The sequence below is a fragment of the Rattus norvegicus genome, chromosome 7, assembly GCF_021556685.1.
Source record: "Rattus norvegicus strain SHRSP/BbbUtx chromosome 7, alternate assembly SHRSP_T2T, whole genome shotgun sequence".
Classification (NCBI taxonomy): Eukaryota; Metazoa; Chordata; class Mammalia; order Rodentia; family Muridae; genus Rattus; species Rattus norvegicus.
Window position 1 is genome coordinate 78577760 of NC_141540.1, and position 24280 is coordinate 78602039.

Consider the following 24280-nt stretch of genomic DNA (forward strand, 5'->3'; position numbering starts at 1 on the left):
CTACAATTACTTAATGCTTTATCGGTGGCAAGTTTTCTACATGAAATCAGTGAGTGATGATTTCAGTGTGAATATATGACAACTCGCTGCCCTTTCAGAGCTCCGGCTCAGACAACTAAAGAAAACCATAGACTCATACCCAGCTCTTTGAAAATGGTAATGGAGTTAATAGCACACCCTCATGAAAAGAGGAAGACTCCGTTTGCTTACTCTCAACTCCCAGCCTCGCCCTGCCAGCTCAGGGATTTCTAAGGCTGAATTTGGATTATATTTACAGGATTTGGCATTTCTCATTAATGCTTATGTTTAGGTAAATAAAGCTTGTGAGGGGCTGGAGAGATGGCTTAGTGGTTTAGAGCACTAAGTACTGTTCCTTTATAGGCCATTTAAGAACTCACAGTCAGGGACCTGAAGAGACCTGATCAACAGTTCTCTGCACCCAAATCCTGTGGGAGGGAGAGTTAAACCTTCAGAGAGGCAGACACGCCTCAGAAGCCAGAAGAGACTACACTCTGCCGACATTTCGGACTCCAGAGGCAAACATCTAACACCATCTGGGACCCTGGTGCATGGGGGCTCCCAGAAAAGGCGGAACAGGCCCTCCTGGTTGCCGCCGTCACGGAGAGCTCAAAAGCAGCGCCCCCCCGCGAGCAACTTGAGCCACGGGACCACAGGTAAGACCAACTTTTCTGCACCAAATGACCTGCCTGGTGGACTCAGGACACAGGCCCACAGGAACGGCTGAAGACCAGTAGACAGGCAAGACTACACACCCAAAAGCAGAACACTCTGTTCCCACAACTAGCTGAAAGAAAACAGGAAAACAGTTCTACAGCACTCCTGACACACAGGCCTATAGGACGGTCTAGCCATTGTCAGAAATAGCAGAACAAAGTAACACCAGAGACAATCTGATGGCGAGAGGCAAGCTCAGGAACCAAAGCAACAGAAACCAAGACTACATGGCATCATCGGAGCCCAATTCTCCCACCAAAGCAAACACTGAATATCCAAACACACCAGAAAAGCAAGATCTAGATTTAAAATCATATTTGACCATGATGCTGGAGGACTTCAAGAAAGACATGAAGAACTCCCTTCGAGAAACACAGGAAAACATAAATAAACAAGTAGAAGCCTATAGAGAGGACTCACAAAAAACCCTGAAAGAATTACAGGAAAACACAATCAAACAGTTGAAGGAATTAAAAATGGAAATAGCAGCAATAAAGAAAGGACACAGGGAAACAACCCTGGATATAGAAAACCAAAGGAAGAGACAAGGAGCCGTAGTTAAAGCATCACCAACAGAATACAAGAGATAGAAGAGAGAATATCAGGAGCAGAAGATTCCATATAAATCATCGACACAACTGTCAAAGATAATGTAAAACAGAAAAGCTACTGGTCCAAAACATACAAGAAATCCAGGACTCAATGAGAAGATCAAACCTAAGGATAATAGGTATAGAAGAGAGTGAAGACTACCAGCTCAAAGGACCAGTAAATATCTTCAACAAAATCATAGAAGAAAACTTCCCTAACCTAAAGAAAGGGATGCCCATAAACATACAAGAAGCCTACAGAACTCCAAATAGATTGGACTAGAAAAGAAACTCCTCCCGTCGCATAATAGTCAAAACACCAAATACACAAAACAAAGAAAGAATATTAAAAGCAGTAAGGGAAAAAGGTCAAGTAACATATAAAGTCAGACCTATCAGAATCACACCAGACTTCTCACCAGAAAAGCCAGAAGATCCTGGACAGATGTCATAGAGACTCTAAGAGAATACAAATACCATCCCAGGTTACTGTATCCAGCAAAACTATCAATTAACATAGATGGAGAAACCAAGATATTCCATAACAAAACCAAATTTACACAATATCTTTCTACAAATCCAGTGCTACAAAGGATAATAAATGGTAAAGCCCAACATAAGGAGGCAAGCTACACCCTAGAAAAAGCAAGAAACTAATCGTCTTGGTAACAAAACAAAGAGAAGAAAAGCACACAAACATAATCTCACATCCAAATATGAATATACCAGGAAGCAATAATCTCTATTCCTTATTATCTCTCAATATCAATGGCCTCAACTCCCCAATAAAAAGACATAGATTAACAAACTGGATATGCAATGAGGACCCTGCATTCTGCTGCCTACAGGAAACACAGCTCAGAGACAAAGACAGACACTACCTCAGAGTGAAAGGCTGGAAAACAACTTTCCAAGCAAATGGTCAGAAGAAGCAAGCTGGAGTAGCCATTCTAATATCGAATAAAATTGATTTTCAACTAAAAGTCATCAAAAAAGATAAGGAAGGACACTTCATATTCATCAAAGGAAAAATCCACCAAGATGAAATCTCAATCCTAAATATCTATGCTCCAAATACAAGGGCACCTACATACGTAAAAGAAACCTTACTAAAGCTCAAAACACACATTGGACCTCACACAATAATAGTAGGAGATTTCAACACCCCACTCTCATCAATGGACAGAACATGGAAACAGAAATTAAACAGAGACATAGACAGACTAAGAGAAGTCATGAACCAAATGGACTTAACATATTTATAGAACATTCTATCCTAAAGCAAAAGGATATACATTCCTCTTACCATCTCATGGTACTTCCTCCAAAATTGACCATATAATTGGTCATAAAACAGGCCTCAACAGATACAGAAAGATAGAAATAATCCCATGCATCCTATCAGACCACCACGGGATAAAGCTGGTCTTCAATAACAATAAGGGAAGAACTCCCACATATACATGGAAGTTGAACAATGCTCTACTCAATGATAACCCAGTCAAGGAAGAAATAAAGAAAGAAATTAAAGACTTCTTAGAACTTAATGAAAATAAAGGTACAACATACCCAAACTTATGGGACACAATGAAAGCTGTGCTAAGAGGAAAACTCATAGCGCTGAGTGCCTGCAGAAAGAAACAGGAGAGAGCATATGTCAGCAGCTTGACAGCACACCTAAAAGCTCTAGAACAAAAAGAAGCAAATACACCCAGGAGGAGAAGAAGGCAGGAAATAATCAAACTCAGAGCTGAAATCAACCAAGTAGAAACAAAAAGGACCATAGAAAGAATCAACAGAACCAAAGGTGGTTCTTTGAGAAAATCAACAAGATAGATAAACCCTTATCCAGACTAACGAGAGGACACAGAGAGCTTGTACAAACTAACAAAATCAGAAATGAAAAGGGATACACACTACAGAATCAGAGGAAATTCAAAAAATCATCAGATCCTACTACAAAAGCCAATATTCAACAAAACTTGAAAATCTGCAGGAAATGGACAATTTCCTAGACAGATACCAGGTACCGAAGTTAAATCAGGAACAGATAAACCAGTTAAACAACCCCATAACTCCTAATGAAATAGAAGCAGTCATTAAAGGTCTCCCAACGAAAAAGAGCCCAGGTCCAGACGGGTTTAGTGCAGAATTCTATCAAACCTTCATAGAAGACCTCATACCAACACTATCCAAACTATTCCACAAAATTGAAATAGATGGAGCACTATCGAATTCTTTCTATGAATCTACAATTACTCTTTTACCTAAACCACACAAAGACACAACAAAGAAAGAGAACTTCATACCAATTTCCCTTATGAATATCGACTCAAAAATACTCAATAAAATTCTGGCAAACCGAATCCAAGAGCACATCAAAACAATTATCCACCATGATCAAGTAGGCTTCATCCCAGGCATGAGGGATGGTTTAATATACGGAAAACCATCAACGTGATCCATTATATAAACAAACTGAAAAAACAAAACCACATGATCATTTCATTAGATGCCGAGAAAGCATTTGACTAAATTCAATACCCCTTCATGATAAAAGTCCTGGAAAGAATAGGAATTCAAGGCCCATACCTAAACATAGTTAAAGCCATATCCAGCAAACCAGTCGCTAACATTAAACTAAGTGGAGAGAAACCTGAAGCAATCCCACTAAAATCAGGGACTAGACAAGGCTGCCCACTCTCTCCCTACTTATTCAATATAGTTCTTAAAGTTCTAGCCAGAGCAATCAGACAACAAAAGGAGATCAAAGGGATACAGATTGGAAAAGAAGAAGTCAAAATATCACTATTTGCAGATGATATGATAGTATATTTAAGTGATCCCAAAAGTTCCACCAGGGAACTACTAAAGCTGATAACTTCAGCAAAGTGGCTGGATATAAAATTAACTCAAATAAATCAGTAGCCTTCTTCTACACAAAGAGAAACAAGCCGAGAAAGAAATTAGGGAAACGACACCCTTCATAATAGTCCCCAAAAATATAAAATACCTGGGTGTGACTTTAACCAAGCAAGTAAAAGATCTGTACTTCAATAAGAACTTCAAGCCTCTGAAGAAAGAAATTGAAGAAGACCTCAGAAGATGGAAAGATCTCCCATGCTCATTGATTGGCAGGATTAATATAGTAAAAATGGCCATTTTACCAAAAGCGATCTACAGATTCAATGCAATCCCCATCAAAATACCAATCCAATTCTTCAAAGAGTTAGACAGAACAATTTTCAAATTCATCTGGAATAACAAAAAACCCAGGATAGCTAAAACTATCCTCAACAATAAAAGGACTTCTGGGAGAATCACTATCCCTGAACTCAAGCAGTATTACAGAACAATAGTGATGAAAACTGCATGGTATTGGTACAGAGACATACAGATTGACCAATGGAATAGAATTGAAGACCCAGAAATGAACCCACACACCCATGGTCACTTGATTTTTGACAAAGGAGCAAAAACCATCCAATGGAAAAAAGATAGCATTTTCAGCAAATGGTGCTGGTTCAACTGGAGGTCAACATGTAGAACAATACAGATCGATCCATGCTTATCACCCTGTACAAAGCTTAAGTCCAAGTGGATCAAGGACCTCCACATCAAACCAGATACACTCAAACTAATAGAAGAAAAACTGGGGAAGCATCTGGAACACATGGGCACTGGAGAAATTTTCCTGAACAAAACACCAATGGCTTATGCTCTAAGATCAAGAATCGACAAATGGGATCTCATAAAACTGCAAAGCTTCTGTAAGGCAAAGGAAGGACACTGTGGTTAGGACAAAACGGCAACCAACAGATTGTGAAAAGATCTTTACCAATCCTACAACAGATAGAGGGCTTATATCCAAAATATACAAAGAACTCAAGAAGTTAGACCGCAGGGAGACAAATAACCCTATTAAAAATCGGGTTCAGAGCTAAACAAAGAATTCATAGCCGAGGAATGACAAATGGCTGAGAAACACCTAGAGAAATGTTCAACATCTTTAGTCATAAGGGAAATGCAAATCAAAACAACCCTGAAATTTCACCTCATACCAGTGAGAATGGCTAAGATCAAAAACTCAGGTGACAGCAAATGCTGGCGAGGATGTGGTGAAAGAGGAACACTCCTCTATTGTTGGTAGGATTGCAGACTGGTACAACCATTCTGGAAATCAGTCTGGAGTTCCTCAGAAAACTGGACATTGAACTACCTGAGGACCCAGCTATACCTCCCTTGGGCATATACCCAAAAGATGCCCCAACATATAACAAAGACACATGCTCCACTATGTTCATAGCAGCCTTATTTGTAATAGCCAGAAGCTGGAAAGAACCCAGATGCCCTTCAACAGAGGAATGGATACAGAAAATGTGGTACATCTACGCAATGGAATATTACTCAGCTCTCAAAAACAATGACTTTATGAAATTCATAGGCAAATGAATGGAACTGGAAAATATCATCCTGAGTGAGGTAACCCATTCACAGAAAAACACACATGGTATGCACTCATTGATAATTGACTATTAGCCCAAATGCTTGAATTGCCCTAGATGCACAGAACCCATGAAACTCAAGATGGATGATCAAAATGAGCATGTTTCACTCCTTCTTTAAAAGGGGAACAAGAATACCCTTGGCAGGAAGCAAAGTTTAAAACAGTGGCCGAAGGAACAACCATTCAGAGCCTGCCCCACATGTGGCCCATACACATACAGCCACCCAATTAGATAAGATGGATGAAGCAAAGAAGTGCAGGCTGACAGGAACCGGATGTAGATCTCTCCTGAGAGACACAGCCAGAATACAGCAAATACAGAGGCGTATGCCAGCAGCAAACCACTGAACTGAGAACGGGACCCCCCGTTGAAGAAATCAGAGAAAGGACTGAAAGAGCTTGAAGGGGCTCGAGACCCCTTATGAACAACAATGCCAAGCAACCAGAGCTTCCAGGGACTAAGCCACTACCCAAAGACTATACATGGACTGACCCTGGACTCTGACCTCATAGGTAGCAATGAATATCCTAGTAAGAGCACCAGTGGAAGGGGAAGCCCTTGGTCCTGCCAAGACTGAACCCCCAGTGAATGTGAGTGTTGGGGGGAGGGTGGTAATGGGGGGAGGATGGGGAGGGGAACACCCCTAAAGAAGGGGATGGGGAGGGGTTAGGGGGAAATTTGCCCTGAAACCAGGAAAGGGAATAACAATTGAAATGTAAATAAGAAATACTCAAGTTAATAAAGATAAAAAACAAAACAAAACAAAACAAAAAAACCCTCACAGTGGATTGCCTGGACCCCTTAGCAAGGGAGGGCAATGATACCAGGCAGATTATAGCCCTTACATAGGAACAATTAATCAATCTCATTCTTTATATCACCAAAACAATAATGCTAGAGACAATAATTTGGTATACAAGTCAAATTATAAATACAAGTGCTCAGTGTCCTCAGTTTCTTCCTGTATCACATAATAGTGTTAATCCTCAAGGACTTATCTTAATAAATAATATCTTAACAATATCTTAATAAATAAAAAGGGGGAGTTATATCCCTGTGTGCTATACAATTATTTAAATAATGCTTTTTTTTTTCAAATTTAAAATTTGGATCCAAGGAATACTCTGAGTGTTTATGGCACCCTACAACTAGGCATACTTCTGCCTAGGTGAAATAGAAAGATCCACATATTGGCATGATCCTGTCAAGGTATTTTAAATGGGGAAGAGGGCATGTTTGTGTTTTTCCTACAGGATGCTGCAGGAGTGTGCCAGCTGCCAGAGGTGGCTGGTGAAACTTGCTGATCCTGGGAGCATGAAGATTGAGTTCTCATGGTTCGGGTCCCTGGGGTCATTCCTGTGCCCTTGGAGGTAGATGGAGGATTCCCCCTCATCTTTTGTCATCAGAGACTCTGGCATTGCTGCAGTCATTGTTACCGCCTCGTGTGTCCCGTCCCACCTCGGCCTGCTCTCCAACCCTCTGTGCACCACTGCTTGCCGGAGAAGACTGGACTCCAGCCTTTATCCCTGCCCTTCCTCATTCTCCTGGTGGCTCTTGCCGCCGTGACTGGTGTTGCCATTTTGCAGTCTGTGGCTTCACAAGCATGCCATTTGCATGAAGTTGCTGGAGACCAGGGAACTCTGCCCTGGTTATGTGGATCTCAGATATGGTTCCATTGCCTGCCGGTTGTTCCAGAAAAGGATGTCCGATCCTGAACTGTCCTGGGAAAGACTTTGGCATTTTTGCTGCTATTGTAGCAGCCATTGCTGCTCTAGCCACTGGGTCTGCAGTGTCTGGAGTTACCCTCCCCCAATCTATTGTTAGGCAAGCACAGTAGGTGAACTTTCTGGAGTAGTTGCTGACAATTGTGAATTCTAAATTTTATTACAGGAACGACTTGATGATGGCCCTTGGTGTTATGGCCCTCCAAGTTTTGGCCCTAGGGCCCTTGTGCTTCTTATCACATGCGCAAACAGCACTTCCAGTCCTGGGCAGCAACTAAGCAGGTATTGTTCTCCTAGGTAGGAGAAAAACCTTCTGCCCAAATTGGGCTCAGCCTTCACGAGAAGCAGTTAGCTGACGGCAACTCTTTGGGACCAGGCCTCTCCTAAGGCAGGAAATTCTGAGACTGGCAGAATTTTCCAGAGATGGGAAAGAGGCTTGTTATCTCAAAGTGACCTAAGACAGGCACTGCTTAAAATTAATATAGGGGGACTTGCTTAATAAAAAATAATAATAAAATAGGGGGACTTGTCAGAGCCTCCTGGATCCCCTGCAATGTTTCACCCCCTTGTCAGACCCTTCTGGGTCACTGCAGGGTTTGACCCCTGCTGAGCCCTGCTGATACATGTGGAAGCCTTTTGTTCCTAACAAAGGAGCAGTCTGGCCTGGACACACCTGGGCGATGGTCACTTCGTCCCTGTCTCCTGTCCTCCCAGTCTTTGGTCTTTGAGATTTAGGCTGGTCTTCCTGGATTTCTCCCTAGTTAATTCAGGCATGTAGTCGGTCTTTGTTACCGAAGTCTCGAGCAGGGGTTTCCCACTGCGCTTCCCAGACCTTTTCCACCTGGTCAACTTGGGGTATATATATTCTGTGAACAAAACTACAGGAGCCCCTTCCTTTTCTTGCTTAACACGAATAACCTGTGTGTGTGTGTGTGTGTGTGTGTGTGTGTGTGTGTGTGTGTGTGTGTGTGTGTGTGTGTTCTTTAATCCTTCAGGCTTACACCCGATTCTTGGTGCCGAGTTGGTGCGGGCATCAACACTTACATACATTAAATAAATAAATAAATCTTAGAAAGAAGAAGAAGAAGGCAGGCCTAAGGGCTGGAGAGAGGTGCGCATCCTCACAGCCATCCCTGTGATCCCAAAGACTCTTAAACTCCTAGTGCATGTTTCTAGAGTGAGAAGACGCTCACACACTCCTTCCCAGAACACAGTTTCCGGAGAGCACCCTATCCTCATGAGGAAGATTCTGCACACCCTTCATATTCTGTGACTCAGTAATTTTACTACTAGGAATTTGTCCTCGGATTTTATTATGTAAATAATGAAGGAAAAGGAATCAGATGCAAAAGATATTCAGATATTTCTATATACATATAGATGTAGATATTGATATAGACGTGACATTAAATAATCAAAATATCCAACAATGAGAACCTTAGAATGTTATACTTTTTTAAAATCCACATATATAAATATGTAGAGAATATTATAGAATATATACACTCTATTAGAAAATAAATATATTCTAAATATACATAGACTATATTTTTTTAAAGGAAATGTACCAAGTGGTAGGATTACATTTTTTTCCTCTTTGTACTTACTCTCTTAGGATTCTCATTCTCTCTCTCTCTCTCTCTCTTTTTTTTTCTTTTTTAAGAATAGCATGGATGAGCTAAATTTCAAACTGACTTTTTTTTTTCAAATCTCTCTCTACTTGATAGGCAGTTTTCAAATGAAGCCAAAGAGTGATGGACGAATTGCCCACGTTTCCCTTGACAGCAGCACGAAAGGCATCGGTGTTGGGATGGGCATTTGGAGGATCTGGGTATGAAGCCATTGAGTTCCAGAGTTTACAGGACAGATTGATGAGGTTTGTAATCCTTCCTAAGGGTAGCTAACTGGGGCTCTCCCCAGGTAGACAAGACGGCAAGGCTATTCCCCTCATCCTCTGTGCAGACCCACCTGGAGTTATGTACCATTGGTGCCAGGCCAGAGGCCATGGCGAACCTGAGGAGCACTGCCTTGGAAGAGCAGGCATATTAGGACAACGGTTAGATTTAAAATGTGTGTGGTCAGAAACCAGTCTATGCAAACCACCTCTTAGCTGTGGCCCATGTGACAGAAGGCAAAGTCCTTACTGTTGTCTGCTCTCCAGTTTCCAGAGTTGGGGACTCTGGTGCTAAGTTTGAGTAGGCATCGGCAGAGGAAACAGCTCTGGAAGTGTGGACATAGGCATAGGGAATAGGAAGTGTGGATGTCGTCAGAAGAAATAGCCTGGAAGTGCAGCCTCGGATCTGCTCCCACCTCGGCAGTTCACGTCTTTGGGAAAATTCATCTGTAAAGTTCTCCACATCTTTACCACATCTAAGAAGTTCGTGACCTTGATGTGACAAGTGACACTCAACCCCTAGAAACAGGACTTAACTTTCTGCTTATATTGTTACTTTCCCTTGAAAGCTATACTGGTGACATATATTTTTTTCAGTGGTCTTTGCATCTCAGGGAGTAAGTTCATGGCCAAGAACCCTGACGGTTCTGCAGCTTTCACAGCCATTTTCCTGGGTCAGCCTCAACTTCCTACTGAGGAAGCTCTTTGCAGTGCACTTGCCGCTCACATATACATACATATGTAAGCACACACACACACACACACACACACACACACATGCATACACACCCACACACATACACACACATACACACACACACACACACACACACACACACACAAGCACACAGGCACACTGTGCAGACCTATCTCTTTCTGAACTTGAAGTTCATGGGAAATACATGCTATAGCAAATTAAAATGGGAACTTTAGATCAGTTTTAGGTATGCAGTACCATCAGGTCATCTGTGAAACATATCCTGCTGTACAAGTCCTCCTGTGTGACCTCCTTTCACAACATTATAGGAAGGCAACTGCATTTCCATCCACAAACGCTGCATCCCTGGCTAAACAATGAAACACAGAGAAGAAACTGCACTGTGGGCCTCTACTTGCTTTTCATAGGTCAGAGCTACTCCATCTTGCCACCTCTAGCTGCAATGTAAGATAAAAATCTATACTTTTCTCTGGGTCCATTGATATCCTGAACCAGATCAGTCCCCATTAAAAAGGGGAACACTTATGAAGGAGGCTATTCACAGTGAGCGTCATGCCAAGAGGGATCTAAGTAGGGAACTGGCTGTGGTGGCACACACCTATAATCCCAGCACTCAGGACGCTAAGGCAGGAGGATTATCAAATTCAAGAGCTACATAGTAAGACTGTCTTGAAAGAATAAATTGTGACCAGATGGATTGTGACCAGGTAGCTATAATTGTATGGGAAGAAAATGTCATGGCCTCTGCTGCATTTCAACTGAGCTGCATGAAGAGGAGCAGGTGGTGAGAGCTGAATCTAGCCACCTGCTCAGAAATGATTTGTAGAGCATTTGGACCATAAGGAGTTGAAAACACCGTAGACCATTTAATGGTGAAACCTAATCCCACAGAGACTGTGCTACAAGGTGTGGCCTCCTCGAGGTGGTCAGGTTTTAGTGTCCCTGTTCCAGAGATCTAGCACCCTTCCAGCATCTGCCATCAGAGGACACCACAAGAAGGCAGTGTGCATGAACCATGAGGATAGCACTCTGAAAGACATCTAGAGTGCTATGGCCACCATCTTGACTCTCAGTCTCTGGAACTATTAGAAATAAGTTTCTGATGTTTGTTCACTGTGAAAGAATAGCACACTTTTCCCTTTCACATCATGAGGACTTGTCTTGTTCTATGAGTGGATTCACAGAATCTTCACTTGTCAGCCTATTGTTCCTCTAACAAATGCATTTAAACAAAAAAAGAAAAAGAAAAAAAAAACCAAAGGAAAAACTCAAGGTAGACAGCTCCTTATGTTGACTCCCAAGGTTGACTTTTGACCTCTACTTACATGCACACACATGTGCCTGTGAATACACACACACACACACACACACACACACACACACACACAAATGATTTAAGAGGTTCTGTGTGTTTTTCTCCCAGTGTTTGAATATCTTTCTAAGTTTTGTGAGATATTCTGCAGAGTGAACTAGATTGAATTATCCTTAGTCTGGACAAGCTAATAAAAGACCACAGAGGTTTGCAGACAGGAAACCCAGTCTCACCCTCTCCAGGAAGGCTGGACCACCTGCTGTTCCTGGTCATGACAGGATGCCTCCTGAAAATAAAGCAGGAAGAAGTTGGGCACTGAAACCAAGGAAGATTTTTGCAACCACATTGCATTTGGCACACAGCAGTCCAAGGGTGTCAAACTCTATCATTAGAGGAAGAAAGGTCAACTCCATTAACACAGTTTACAGACAAGAACTAGACCCTGCTCAAAGTGACTCTCCAAGGAGAAAGTTGCTCTCACAATAAGCAGAGCACAGAAACAGATATACAATAGTTCAAGTGTCATCTGAAATGCTGTGGGACTGGGAAACCCCACTGAAGATGTCTCTGAGCTTGAACCTCAGGTACTGACGACTGGGAAACTATAGTTCTTTGTGACGAACGGCAATGCCTTTCCTCTTCAGATAATCTATGCATTGGTTTTGGAATAGGTGTTGTTACTGACAAAGTTAGGCATCATCTCCTAGCCCTTCCCTGTTTCCTTTGAGAGAAGCTGTACACATGGCTGTCTTGAATGCCTTAGGACGTTCAGATGAAAGGCTCAGCCTGACAGAACTTGTGTTCGTTGAACAGACCCCTCTACCACTTCCGGGAATGTGATACTATGGTGCAATATGGACTATCAGGAATATGATGGCCATCCACTCTAAGACTTCTCTATAGGGTACAGATAATTGAAGTATTGAGTAGATTCTGTATACACATGGGAAGGGCATTGGCAAGACTGGGACCAAAAGTAACGGGAAGAAATTCTGGTATCTATGGGACAAGGCGTTCTAAGTTTCTTTGAGTTTTCTCATAGCTGTGACCAACCCTTGATAAGACGTATCCTAAGGGAACAAGCCCTTCTTTTGGCCAAGGAGAAGGCATGGTAGCATGATCAGCTTCTGCCTGAGGTGGCAAAACCAGCTTTCATCTGAGGTAGCAGGAGCTTGCAGTGTTACTGGCTCACATCTTAGCAGCCAACCAGAAAAGCCTAGAAATCACGGCTGGGAAAAGGGCTCGTCTATAAGTCCTAGGACCTGTGCTTCCAGCAACCCAACTCGTTCTTTAAGATCCCACCTCCTGAAGGTTCCACAATCCCCCAAACAGGACCATTGTGTAGTGACACGTGAGCCTGTGGAGACATTTTACATCCAATCTTCAGCAAGAAGTGATCTCTTTAAGGGTCTGACAGAAAATTCTCAGCTGTATTTTGATGGGTTTTAGAATACCTATCCTAGCTCTGCCCTTTCTCAAGAAATCTGGTTCTGCCTACAAAATCTGATTGACGGATGAAACAGGCTCACATTCATGACCAGCACTGGGTGGGACGAGAGGTCAGAGCAGACATGTCCTGCTCCAGAGTCACACATCGAAGCATTGGTCTGACATCATTTGCTCTCTAATTGGCATCACAAACTTAACACAGCCACCACACAAATTTAATCCCCTGCCCGTCTGCTCTTGCTTTCCCAGTCTTCCCCATGCATACAGTGCCTCCGGTAGAAGCTGTGTGGTCAGCATCGATATATCCTTCCCTCCTCAGCATCCAACTAACCCACAAACTGTGCAGCATCCCCATGACTGCTTCTCACCAACTGTGCTACCAGCCCGGGGCCAAGCCACTGCTGCCTCTCAAGGGAGATTCCTTTAGTTACCTCCTACCTGCCTTCCTCACTCCTGCGCTTGCTCTCTACATCCTGTTGTTCACACAGACACTGGAGTACCTTTTGAAGCGATACTGCAAGTTTCAGGTCTTTCCAATCCCTGACTCCTCCTTTCTCCTGGGAGGTGAAAAACTACATATCCCAAAACATCCTACAAGTCCTTCTGTGAGTTCTCACGACCTCTCTCAGACCTTCCATGCTGCCACATCTCTGTGTGCATTTTGCTCCAACTACCATGGCTTCCGGGTGTCTCTTCAAAGCATGAGTCACCTTGCTTACGGCCTTGGCACAGACTGACCCCTCTGCCAGAAGTCATCCTTCCTCAGATTTCTCCCTTGATGCTCTGATTAGCATTCACGGCTGAATGCCTCCTTTGACCACACCTTTTAAGTGGCACAGCATGCTCTTCTTCTGTGGCCCTCTCTCTATCTCCTTTCCTCACGGTACTTTTCTGCACCATCAACATTGTGTTGACTTGTTTGCTCTGCTTTTCCGAGTATTGTCTTAACTTCCACTAAGGGGAATGGCTTGACCCCATGCCCAAATGCAGCAGGCATTCTTTAGTATTTAGTCAGTGGAGGCAGATGAGTCTGGGCATCTATAGACAATAGAGAAAGCTAGACCACATGGGTCAAGAACATGCAAGGTTGGAGGCCATGTTGGATCTGCTGGAGGAAGCTGGCTAAGGAAGGAGCTAGAGAGAGGAAAAAAGTAGACAAGCCTGATCATTGCAGACTGTTTCATTTCTAGTCACTTCCCTCCTGTCCCTCTGTTCATAAGTCTAGCTGTCTCATAGCATCTTTACCTGTAGTGAGACCTACCTTTGGAGGTTTTCTGTTAGATCTTACCATGAAACCTACTCTATCTGAACTCCCAGCCATTTTTTTTTTGTACAGCCAGCAACACTGAGCACAGGCTTAGATCAGACACTGTCAAGTTCCCATTGCCCTGCTATCTTTTCCCTTTCTAATCCCAAAATCGCAGCCGGGAGAAATGAGCTAAACAGCCATTGTGTTTCCTACCTTACATGGTATCAAGAGCCTGGCGGGCACACATCTTTCCACTGCCCCACAGTAGTAGTCCCTACCAGAGGGAGATGACAAAACCAGAACAGACCAGTCCCTCCTCTAATAGAACAGTCTACAGCTTGAGTGTGGGACCCACTCTTTGGACAATTGGTCAGTGTGGAATAGCCTTCTTTCTCCACAAAGGGAATTCAATCATCCCTGCTGCTCAGAGCTTATTTTTATTAAATAACTAACGCTTGAAAGAGTACCCTCTGTATTTCCTCAAAGATTCTGGGCGTACCAGCAACGGGCCCTATCTATAGCAACAACGGCTGTTGTTTGCACAGCCCCCTTCTCACACACCTCCTACAGCTGATCGTTTGACAGCGCTAAGTGAATATTAACTGCGTAGCATAGTTAATAAATAGGCTTACTTTCCCTTTGCACACATGAACACATAAAGCCAACACTTACGGAACTCCTATCATGCCATGAGGAAGTGAGAAGATGAAGACATGAGGATAATGGCAAACTCGCCCAAGCATCACAGAGCCCACTCAGGGACATGTCGCTGTGATGGGGCAAGCTACTGATTCCTCTGCCTCCAATTATCACATTTCCCGTCAAAGACTAGGAAAGACTTGACTGCAAACAGAACAGTTTTTACTGCATTTTGCCAACCTTTTTAATAAAAATAGATCTATGCCACCACCCACATTCTCAGGAAAAAATTCTACCCAGGAAACATAATTCCTCTCTTCCAGTGACTTCACATGAAAGGTTAACGGTACACTGTGCTGTCGGCAGCCAGCAACATTCATATTTTCACATCTCACTTAAGAGCTCCATTATTCTGTAGGACCATAAGCAAATGACTTTATTTCAACCACCACCAACAGACCTTGCTAGCCTAATACTAACTAGGCTCACTTTCACAGCTTCCTACAAGCATTCATTTCAAGACTGGCCTAAAACAATAAATGTTACCACCTATTCCTGCAGATGGCAGGGACGGGGAAGGCAAGCCAGTTGTACCACAGCAGGTCTGCAGCCTGGGCTATTAAGCAGCCCATTGTTTTGTTCCTGTTAGGATTGGTCACTGAACTTCAAGGAACCTCAACCCCACGGGACTCAAGTACTCTTGTCTGAAATGGGTAGGGAGAAGGAATCTAGCATGGATCCCTGCTCATTAAAGGGAAAGCCGCTGGGTATTTCTTTCTTCCCTGAAAGAACCTACCTGTGGGCTCTAGAAACAGAAGTTCGTGGATACTTGTCATAGTGGCCATTAAGGAACTGGAGCTCCAGCAACCCATGCTATCCCAAAGACACACTGAGACTGGCATGTGTCACACTAAATGGATGGTTCTCAGAATATACACAACCATGTGCTTCAAGAAACTCTAGCTGGCTCAGGCTGCCCACTTGCTTTATAAACCTTAAGGCCAAGTGTCTGAGAACATGAGAGGGCCTGAGGGTCCCAGATGTGTGATATATTTTGTTGATAGAAAAGGTTTGCAGGAAACTGTTCGAGAGATTGGTGGTGTTTCCCTTCTGCAATGTGGTACCCAGAGCACCTGTACCGTGTTCATCTACATCACATTCGGGCTCCCAGCTCATTCCTTGGCTCCAATTGTCTAACAGAAAGGCATTATTTTAGCAAGACCTGTATCTAAGCGCAGTACAAACAAAGAAGAATATTTATTTAAAATAACAAGCTCGAAGAGACAAATGCCTTTTAGGACAAGGCTGACACCTGCATGTTTGTTTATCTGTTTATTATTACATTCTCAGAGACAGGAAGGGGCTGGTCTCTTGTACAGGCCCAACAAGTTAGAGAAATGCACCTTTAGGAACAGAAGCAATGCAAGGGTCTTTCAATTTATTTATTGTTATCATGCTTCATTCCAGGTCTCCCTTTGAGACATGAGTTCATGAGTTCTTGTCATATCCATTGCACAGTTATTTAAGAAGCTCTGTGGCTGAGATATGAGTCTCTGTCTCTATCACAAAGTGATACAAATGGCAGTGTCTCTCTGAACAAGACAAAAGTGGCTCATCCCCCCTCAGCACCTCCACTTCCACTCCAAATAGTCAAATGCTCATCCTTCGTACAGGCCACAGAGTACACTGCTGAATACAGGAGATTCGAACTTCATTAGTCATCCTAGAATCATTTGTTCTTTACGCCATAAGTGAAGAAATCAGCATCTATATAATGGTGAGGGTGGTAGTAGTGTAGTAGAGTAGTAGTAGTAGTGGTAGTAGTAGTAGTAGTAGTAGAGCTCTCTTCCCCTACAGGGTGCAGTGGTGATGGCTGCAGAATTCCTTCTGAATTCAGCTGTGGCTCCATCCCAGCCGAGGCCGTGACTCAGATTCAAGGCCATTCACTGGGCCACTTTGAATAATGCAGCAGAAAGCTAGAACAAAGTAAAAAATTACCCTGAGGTCTGAGCATCCTCTCTCCCTGCTTCCAAGAGGCCAAAAGAAAAGTCCATTCGCTTCATTCCTTGTATTGATTAACAGTAATTTTCCCCCAGTAGTTGAAGAAGAAGACAATGACAAATACTCATCAGAGATGAATCTAATCCCAGGGTCTTCTTTGCTTATGAACTCATAAAGCCTGACACAGCTCTAATGTGTGGGCTGGCCCACAACCTTTACTCTCAATTGTCTAATCAAATCTACAAACGAAAGCCAAGAAGATACCTTCCTTCCCTTAAAATCATCCATAAACCGTAGATTACTCAAGGCACCTCAGCATAATTTAGGTTTATCTTTGCAATAAACAGAACATTCCAGAACATACCTTCTAGATCTTTCCTGACCAGCCAAGCCTCATAACTACAGTCATGAAATTAAACAAGAGAGCAAACTGCCTCTACCCAGCACAAGCTGAAGGGCCTTTTTATTTTTCCTCTTTATTTAACTAACATATTAACCAAACTAAAGCTTATGTGTACTTGTGTATTTTTTAAAATATGTCTCAGTTGTTAAAGTGCTTGTCAGGCAAACACAGGGACCTGAACTCATATTCCTAGCATCCACATTAAACACTGGGCATAGTAGCATGCACCCAGAATCCATTTTGTGCTAAGGAGATGGAGACAGGAGCATCCCTAGAGGTCCTGGGACAATGAGCCTAAACAAATCAGTGAGCTCAAGGACCAGAAACCAGGTCCCAAAACAACAAGCACACAGACAGAAACAATGGAGTATGCCAGAGAAGCCATAGAAAGATATCCAACACGTGTGCATGCATACCAAACACACACACACACACACACACACAGAGAGAGAGAGAGAGAGAGAGAGAGAGAGAGAGAGAGAGAGAGAGAGAGAGAGAGATCCACAAAGCTAAAAGGAAAAATTCAAACGTAGCCTATACCAAGCCTTACCATTCGCAGCTCTGCTACCTCCAATTCCATAATTTTATATAAATTCTTTTTTATCTCATATTTCTCTTTGTATCTGGGCATTGTCCATCATTTCCTGCTTTGATAGCATCATTTGGCCGTGGGGCTTCCTCCATTTCCCCACTGTGTCTGGTGTCTACACAGGAATATCACCTTTGGATGACTGCTTCAATATGGTATTCTCATTGCAATAACCATGAACCCAGACGGCCTTGGTCCAAACCTAGCATCCAATGGGAACTAGCCCCATGAACTCGAGTGTGATATGAGGTGTGTATGAGACAGAACCAGCATCCACAGCTACTTCTTGGGTCTGTGGTGTTGTGTCAACGGATGAACCATGCCCTGGTGTGCTGAGCAGAGCCTGGGAAAGCACTGTCTCACCGAGAAGAGAATGACACCCGACCCTGGATTACTTTCCCTGTGCACTCCCCATCTGACCTTGCCTTGATTTTCATTCACTTACACTGTCACATAACTTTATGTATCCTGTAAATTCCCCTAAGACTCAAATTCCTCTTGCTACAGATATTGTTTTACATAGTTTTTGTTTGTTTTCCTTGAAAACATTCTTCTGAGAGCATTTCATCCAATTCCCAGGAGCCTGATGTACACATCAAATAGGGGATTATTTCTCCCAGAACTCACAGGCTAGGGATGGGTCATAAGTTCAAAGGTAACCTGAGCTACACAGAAGTAAAAGCCTGTATTGAAAAGGATTTACATTCCTTTGGAGGGGCTGTTTGTTTGCTTTGTTTTTATTTTGTTTTGTTGTTGAGACAGGGCTGACTGTGTGGCCCTCGGCTTGCCTTGAACTCAGGAAGATCCATGGGAGGAAAACGCTTTCAGCCAAGTGGCCTTGGAAATGTCTCCATTACTTATGAGGTGGCATATGTATGAATGGAATTGTTTCCAGCCATGAATGGAGGTGTGTATTTTACAGAAAAATGTGTGTGATCAGAGATGACCATGTAATGAGGATCAAGCCAGACACAGAGCAGTATATGCTCTCGCTTAGATTTCATACAGATACAGAAAGTCACACATGTACAGACACAGAGTATTATATGCTCTCCCTTAGATTGTATTCAGATACATAAATCATACGTGTACATGATGTGTGATAAAAGCAAAACTGTCTAGATGTACAATGAGGAGTAAGAGCAGGGGCATGGAGGAGAGGGGAAGACCTGGAGGGGTGTCCAACGTGCAGTGTGCACTTGTGTGCCAGTGACTTCTGTATCACAGGAAAATGCACAATGCATATCATTGTAAAATGTGAAAAATGAAAATGCCTTTGCTCCTCCTTTGCACTGGCTGGATTTCTGAAGACTGTGAAGTGCAGAATTCTAAGCCAAAACAATTTGCCCCAAAATGTTGCAGGCAATGCTCTGCTGCTGCCCAGACTCCAGGGCTCCCACCGAGGAGAAGTCTAGTGCTGCTTGGAAAAATGATTTCTTTTTTCTCTTGCAGCTCAGAAGACTTTCTTCACTCTGGTATAAAATGTCATGAGGACATGATGTCATGAGTTCTTGTCATATCCATTGGACCTAATCAGCCTGCCTCCATCTTGGGCTTAGAAAGCCTTCTTAGAGAAAAGACAAACTAGGCTCATTCCTGTTTATGTGAAACCTCTGTCTCTCAAGGACTGGGCTAACCCTAACTACAAGTGGTTATATTTGTACTCTATACTGCCTTTCCAGGAAACAGCAACCCTGTCTTTGTTTCAAAAAGTTGTTTATAACCATCTTGCAACCCTAACTCTGTTTTAAAAGGTTTTATGAGCACCTATTACTACCTTGTTATGACTACCTGTTGTCATGACTACCTGTTGTCATAACTGCCTTGTAATTCCCACCTAGCAGCCATGCCCTTTGTTTCAGAAGGTTGTTAGCTGGTGTTTGGTTTTGGACCAGGACAAGGGACTGAGGTGCATATTTTACAGAACAAAGCAGCCTGGCCTCCTCCGGGTTCTCTCAGCATCCCTCAGTCCCTACCTGGCATACCCTGTCCCCAACCTTGAACATTCCAGCCCAGAGGCTGGGTTGCCTTTCCCCAGAGGATCTTCCCTATATAATCCAGATTTTGCCCCCCACCCCGTGTGTGAGTGTGTATGTGTGTGTGTGTCTGTGCATGTATCTGTGTGTGTACACAACTGTGTTTGTGTGTGTGTATGAAGGTGCTTAAATGTATGGTTGTGCACATGGATGAAGAGGCTAGAATAGGACATCAAGTGTCTTCCTCTATCACTCTCTTGCATTACTGCCTTGAGACATGCTCTTTCACTGAGATAAACACTCATCCCTAACAGGTCAGCCAACTTTCAAAATCCACCTGTCTCCACCCTATGCCACCCCAGCACGCTGGGGATTCAAACTCAGGTCCTCACACTTACATAACAAGTGTTCCTTATGTTCCACTCCTTATGTTGGCCCTTCTGTGCTGTCTTGGGAATCTCCATTAGTTGGCAACCAGTTAGCATGCCCCTTCCCACTACTGCATTTTCTGACTCCTTACCCAGGGTCTTTCTGTTCAACTTCCAAAGATCTCTATGTGTTTCGTTTTGTTTAGAGACAAGGTCTCAAATCCTTCGTTGTTACTCATTGTCTCATGGCTTCAACTTCCAATAATGATTTCTGTTTTCCCAGTGTCTCATCTGTATCACTAGCACACTATTTTAGTTCAAAGAGTGAGAGAGCCTCTCTTAATTCTCTACAGTACCACTCTGAAGCTATCTTGTTAAGGTCGTCTTCATTTATTTATATTTTTTTTCCTTGGAATTGCTTTTTTCCCCTTCCCCCATTCCTATCTCTAGTCTCCAAGCAAAATAAGCTCCTCAACCCTCTGCTGACAGTTGGCTTGTTCACAATCAAGAGACTCATTAAGAAGATAAGTGTAAGTGCTTCTTCTACAGAGTGGGAGGAACTCGCAGTGGATATGGCTCAGGAGCCTGTCTTATTAGAGGAGGTGCAGCATTCCTGCTTTGTTGTCAGTTTTCCCAATACAGATAACCTCCCATTCTTGCCTTGTTTCTACATGAACACTGTTGGGCATACCACCATCACTAATGGCCAGTGAGACATGTTTCCACCACTGCCACATTTTCCCTATGTACATGCTCCTAGTAAAGCCCACCATCATGGCCTAGCCTGTCACTGTCTCTATGCCAACTAAGACACAGCCATTTTGTGTCCTCTCCTCCCCAAGAAAATCTCTTGCATAGGTTTTGTTGCGTGGTATGATTTTTATGGTATTTCTTGGCCCCTAATCAGCCAGATACTCTTCTGCCACAAAGTCTTTTCAATCCAGGGCCATCAGTAGATAAGTCTATCTGGAATTTGGGAGCACAACCCAGTTTAGTATTGACTGTAAGACTTATGCAAAACCCTAAAACTCAAGCCCATTGACACTCACCCATAGGCTGCTGGCAACCCCAGCTGTGTTCATTCTTCTTCACATGTCATTGTTTCTTTCCCCATCCCTCATACACTTGGTGTTTGTAACATTTGGGTAATAGTCAGTTACCTTCTCTATAGAAAGTGTCTTAGCTAGGGTTTTACTGCTGTGAAGAGACACCATGACCAAGGCAACTCTCACAAGGCAAACATTTAATGGGGCTGGCTTACAGATTCAGAGGTTCAGTCCATTTTCATCATGGCAGCAGGCAGGCAGACATGGTGCTGGAGAAGAAGCTGAGAAGTCTACATCTTCATCTGAAGGAAGCCAGGAGAGGACTAGCTCCCACATGGGGAAGGGGCAGAGTTTGAGCACTAGGAGCCCTCCAAGCCCACCCCACAGTGATGTACTTTCTCCAACAAGGTCACACCCATTCCAAAAAGGCCACCTCCTAATAGTAGCACTCTCCGTGGGCCAAGCATGCTCAAACCACCACAGACAGACCAACAATAAACACTGTTTGAAGAAGCATGTTTAACATCACACAACTCAGGTCCTTTACTTTTCATATTCTGATGAGTGACAGAATCTAACTGAGAAGCCTAACTCCATGACATGCTTCAAATTAGCAGTTTGGAAGACTAGGCCTAAGAACTAGGCAAGTCCAAGCAAGTCATATACTAGAAAGAAAGAAAAAAAAGAAAGAAACACCCAGGCTTTAGGCAGCCAGTCAGAAACTGCCCTGCCATCAGAAGCTACCCCATCACTTGGCCTAAGGCAAAGACAATGGGTCAGCAGCAGTTTCCCGGACTTCCCCAGCAACAGTTCCCACCCCTGGTAATGGTTCTGGAATGTTCCTAGAAATGGAGCAAGATAAAGGTCATCCACCCTGGAATCCCCCTAATGTGCCTTAAATCTGACCTGTGAGCTCACTTGGTTGTCTCTCCATTTTGGATTGGGAGACCCCAGCGTGCTGGACTTCTGCAGAATAAAACACTCTTTGCGTTTACAGACTATTTGAGTCTGGGGTGTGATTCTTTAGAGAATCACAGACCCTTACACAACGATCTCAAAGGACAGAGAAATATCACCTAAGCATTTCTCGCTGCAGTGTGAGCATGACACAAGTCTTCTGTGTACATTTTACCAACATCCAGAGCGAAGGACTGTAGAAATAGATTTCAGACATTGCACTAAGACCAAACCAGCAACAAACCTCACCCCAACCAGGTCTGGTAAAACCTGGGTCATTTTGAAATTGACCAAACCTCTGACGAGGACCTTGTTCATACTAAAAAGTCTAATATAACCACTTCCATAACGAAAATGAAATTGACCACCTCAGAAGTGCAATCTGTGAAAATGTCAGACATTGAAGCAAACACCGGTACCGTGGCACCGAGACAGAGACAGTGAACTCACCAGATCCTAGGCTAACCAACCAATGAGTTCCAGTATCAATGAGAGACTCTACCTCAAACGCTAAGATGGAAACAGATGGAGGATGCCCAACATCCACCTCTGGTGTCCACACACACACACAGATGTGCACACACACAGATGTGCACACACAGATGTGCACGCACAGATGTGCACACACAGATGTGCACACACACAGATGTGCACACACAGATGTGCACACACAGATGTGCGCGCACACAGAGGAACACATATGTGTAAGAGATTTATTTATTTCTTTTCTTTCAAACAGGTTTAATGGTTCCGCTTGTGTGCCTCCTTCTTCAGGGTCCTTTGTCAGGTAAGCCTTTGTGATTTCCTGGAATTCTGATAAGCTTAAACATCACTATTTCTTCATTTATCGTCTCCCTCCCTGTCCCACTCCTTTCTAAATTAGCCATTCAGAAGGGGAGTGAGGCTCAGCCATAAGGAACATGCAAAGTCCCCCTGCGTTAGGGATAAAAGGCAAAAGATGATGTCTAGAGTACGCGTGCTACGCGTGGCCCCGATCGAGTGTGCTTACACCCTTCGTGTGCAAAGAAATGGCCTGGCTGAGTTACTCTTACTTTTACCATGTGTTCCTCTGTGCAATACCAAAATTATTCTTTCCCAGCCCACAGGCATACAACACACACACACACACACACACACACACACACACACACGCTGCATGCTGTTTTTTTTCTTCAAAAGGAAGACTGGAGTCCCTGTCTCCTTTCATGAGCCTCCTCCTGATCTTGGTGACACAGCCTTAGTAAGTACTATTTTCCCAGGCCCCATCATGCTGGCTCTCCTTGGGAGTATTTTTTCTTCCTGGAATGCCTGGAATTACTGGAATGCTATTTACCCACAAACTGCCTTCAACTAGTCATTTCCTACCTATTCAGCAACTGTCCTGGCTTGCTTCCCCTGCTCTGAGACACACTCTGACTAAAAGCAATTTGGGAGGAAAGGGTGTGGGTTTGGGGGTGAGGGGTTTGCTTAGGCATCTGTCACTATCAGATGCCAAGACAGGACTGTCCTTAACTGTACTGCTCCTCTTGGCTCATTCAGCTTCATTCTTACCCAACCCTGGCCACCTGTTCAGGAGTACCAGCTGCAGTGAGTTGGACTTTCCCTTATCACTGATTAATCAAGTGAATGCTCCAAAGAAGTGCCCCCAGATCAGTTCTCAGTGGACGTTCTCTTCGACCTGGTGACTCTTGTTTTGTGAAGTTGACCCAAATCAACCAGCACAGTGGCTCACCTATGGAGTTTTCAGGCTTCCTTAACTGGACAAGAGAATTGGCTTCACTGCCTTTCTCCATAATTATCTGTTATTCTTTGGCTTCAGACTCTGCAACAAGGGACTGAGGTGAGTTTTCAAGTACCAAAGCTGACCTGGCCTCCAGGTTCTCCCGGCATCCCTCAGTCCCTACCTGGCATACCCTGCCCCACAACTGTGAACTTTGCAGCCCAGGGGTTCTTCCCTATATAATCCAGACTTTCTTGTCTTCTCTCTCTCATTCTCTCTGTATACATGTGCTTGCTTGCTTTTTCTTCCCCTACTCTCTCTCTCTCTCTCTCTCTCTCTCTCTCTCTCTCTCTCTCTCTCTCTCTCTCTCTCTCTCTCTTCACATAGCAAATTCCCTGACCT

The 24280-nt window shown here is 43.5% G+C and overlaps 1 protein-coding gene and 1 long non-coding RNA gene across 19 annotated transcripts in view; one reads left to right on the top strand and one right to left on the bottom strand.

Annotated features, from left to right (window-relative positions):
* The window catches only part of Ncald (neurocalcin delta), a 435285-nt gene that overhangs the window by 362779 nt on the left and 48226 nt on the right, over window positions 1-24280 (bottom strand). For 2 of the 10 annotated variants that reach the window (XM_087558791.1, XM_087558797.1), the window contains exon 2: window positions 11715-11767. The exons of the other annotated variants lie outside the window; for them this stretch is intronic. The gene's annotated coding sequence lies outside the window, so the exon portion shown is untranslated. The remainder of the gene's footprint in view (window positions 1-11714; window positions 11768-24280) is intronic. 10 annotated transcript variants of the gene reach the window in all.
* LOC120093633 (uncharacterized) overlaps window positions 1-24280 on the top strand; it is a 50098-nt gene that overhangs the window by 12491 nt on the left and 13327 nt on the right. For 7 of the 9 annotated variants that reach the window (XR_015625478.1, XR_015625481.1, XR_015625482.1 and 4 more), the window contains exons 4-7: window positions 7724-7839; window positions 9285-9433; window positions 22898-22945; window positions 23698-23998. This is a non-coding gene — a long non-coding RNA (uncharacterized LOC120093633). The remainder of the gene's footprint in view (window positions 1-7723; window positions 7840-9284; window positions 9434-22897; window positions 22946-23697; window positions 23999-24280) is intronic. The other 2 variants (XR_015625484.1, XR_015625483.1) reach the window with 1 other exon arrangement.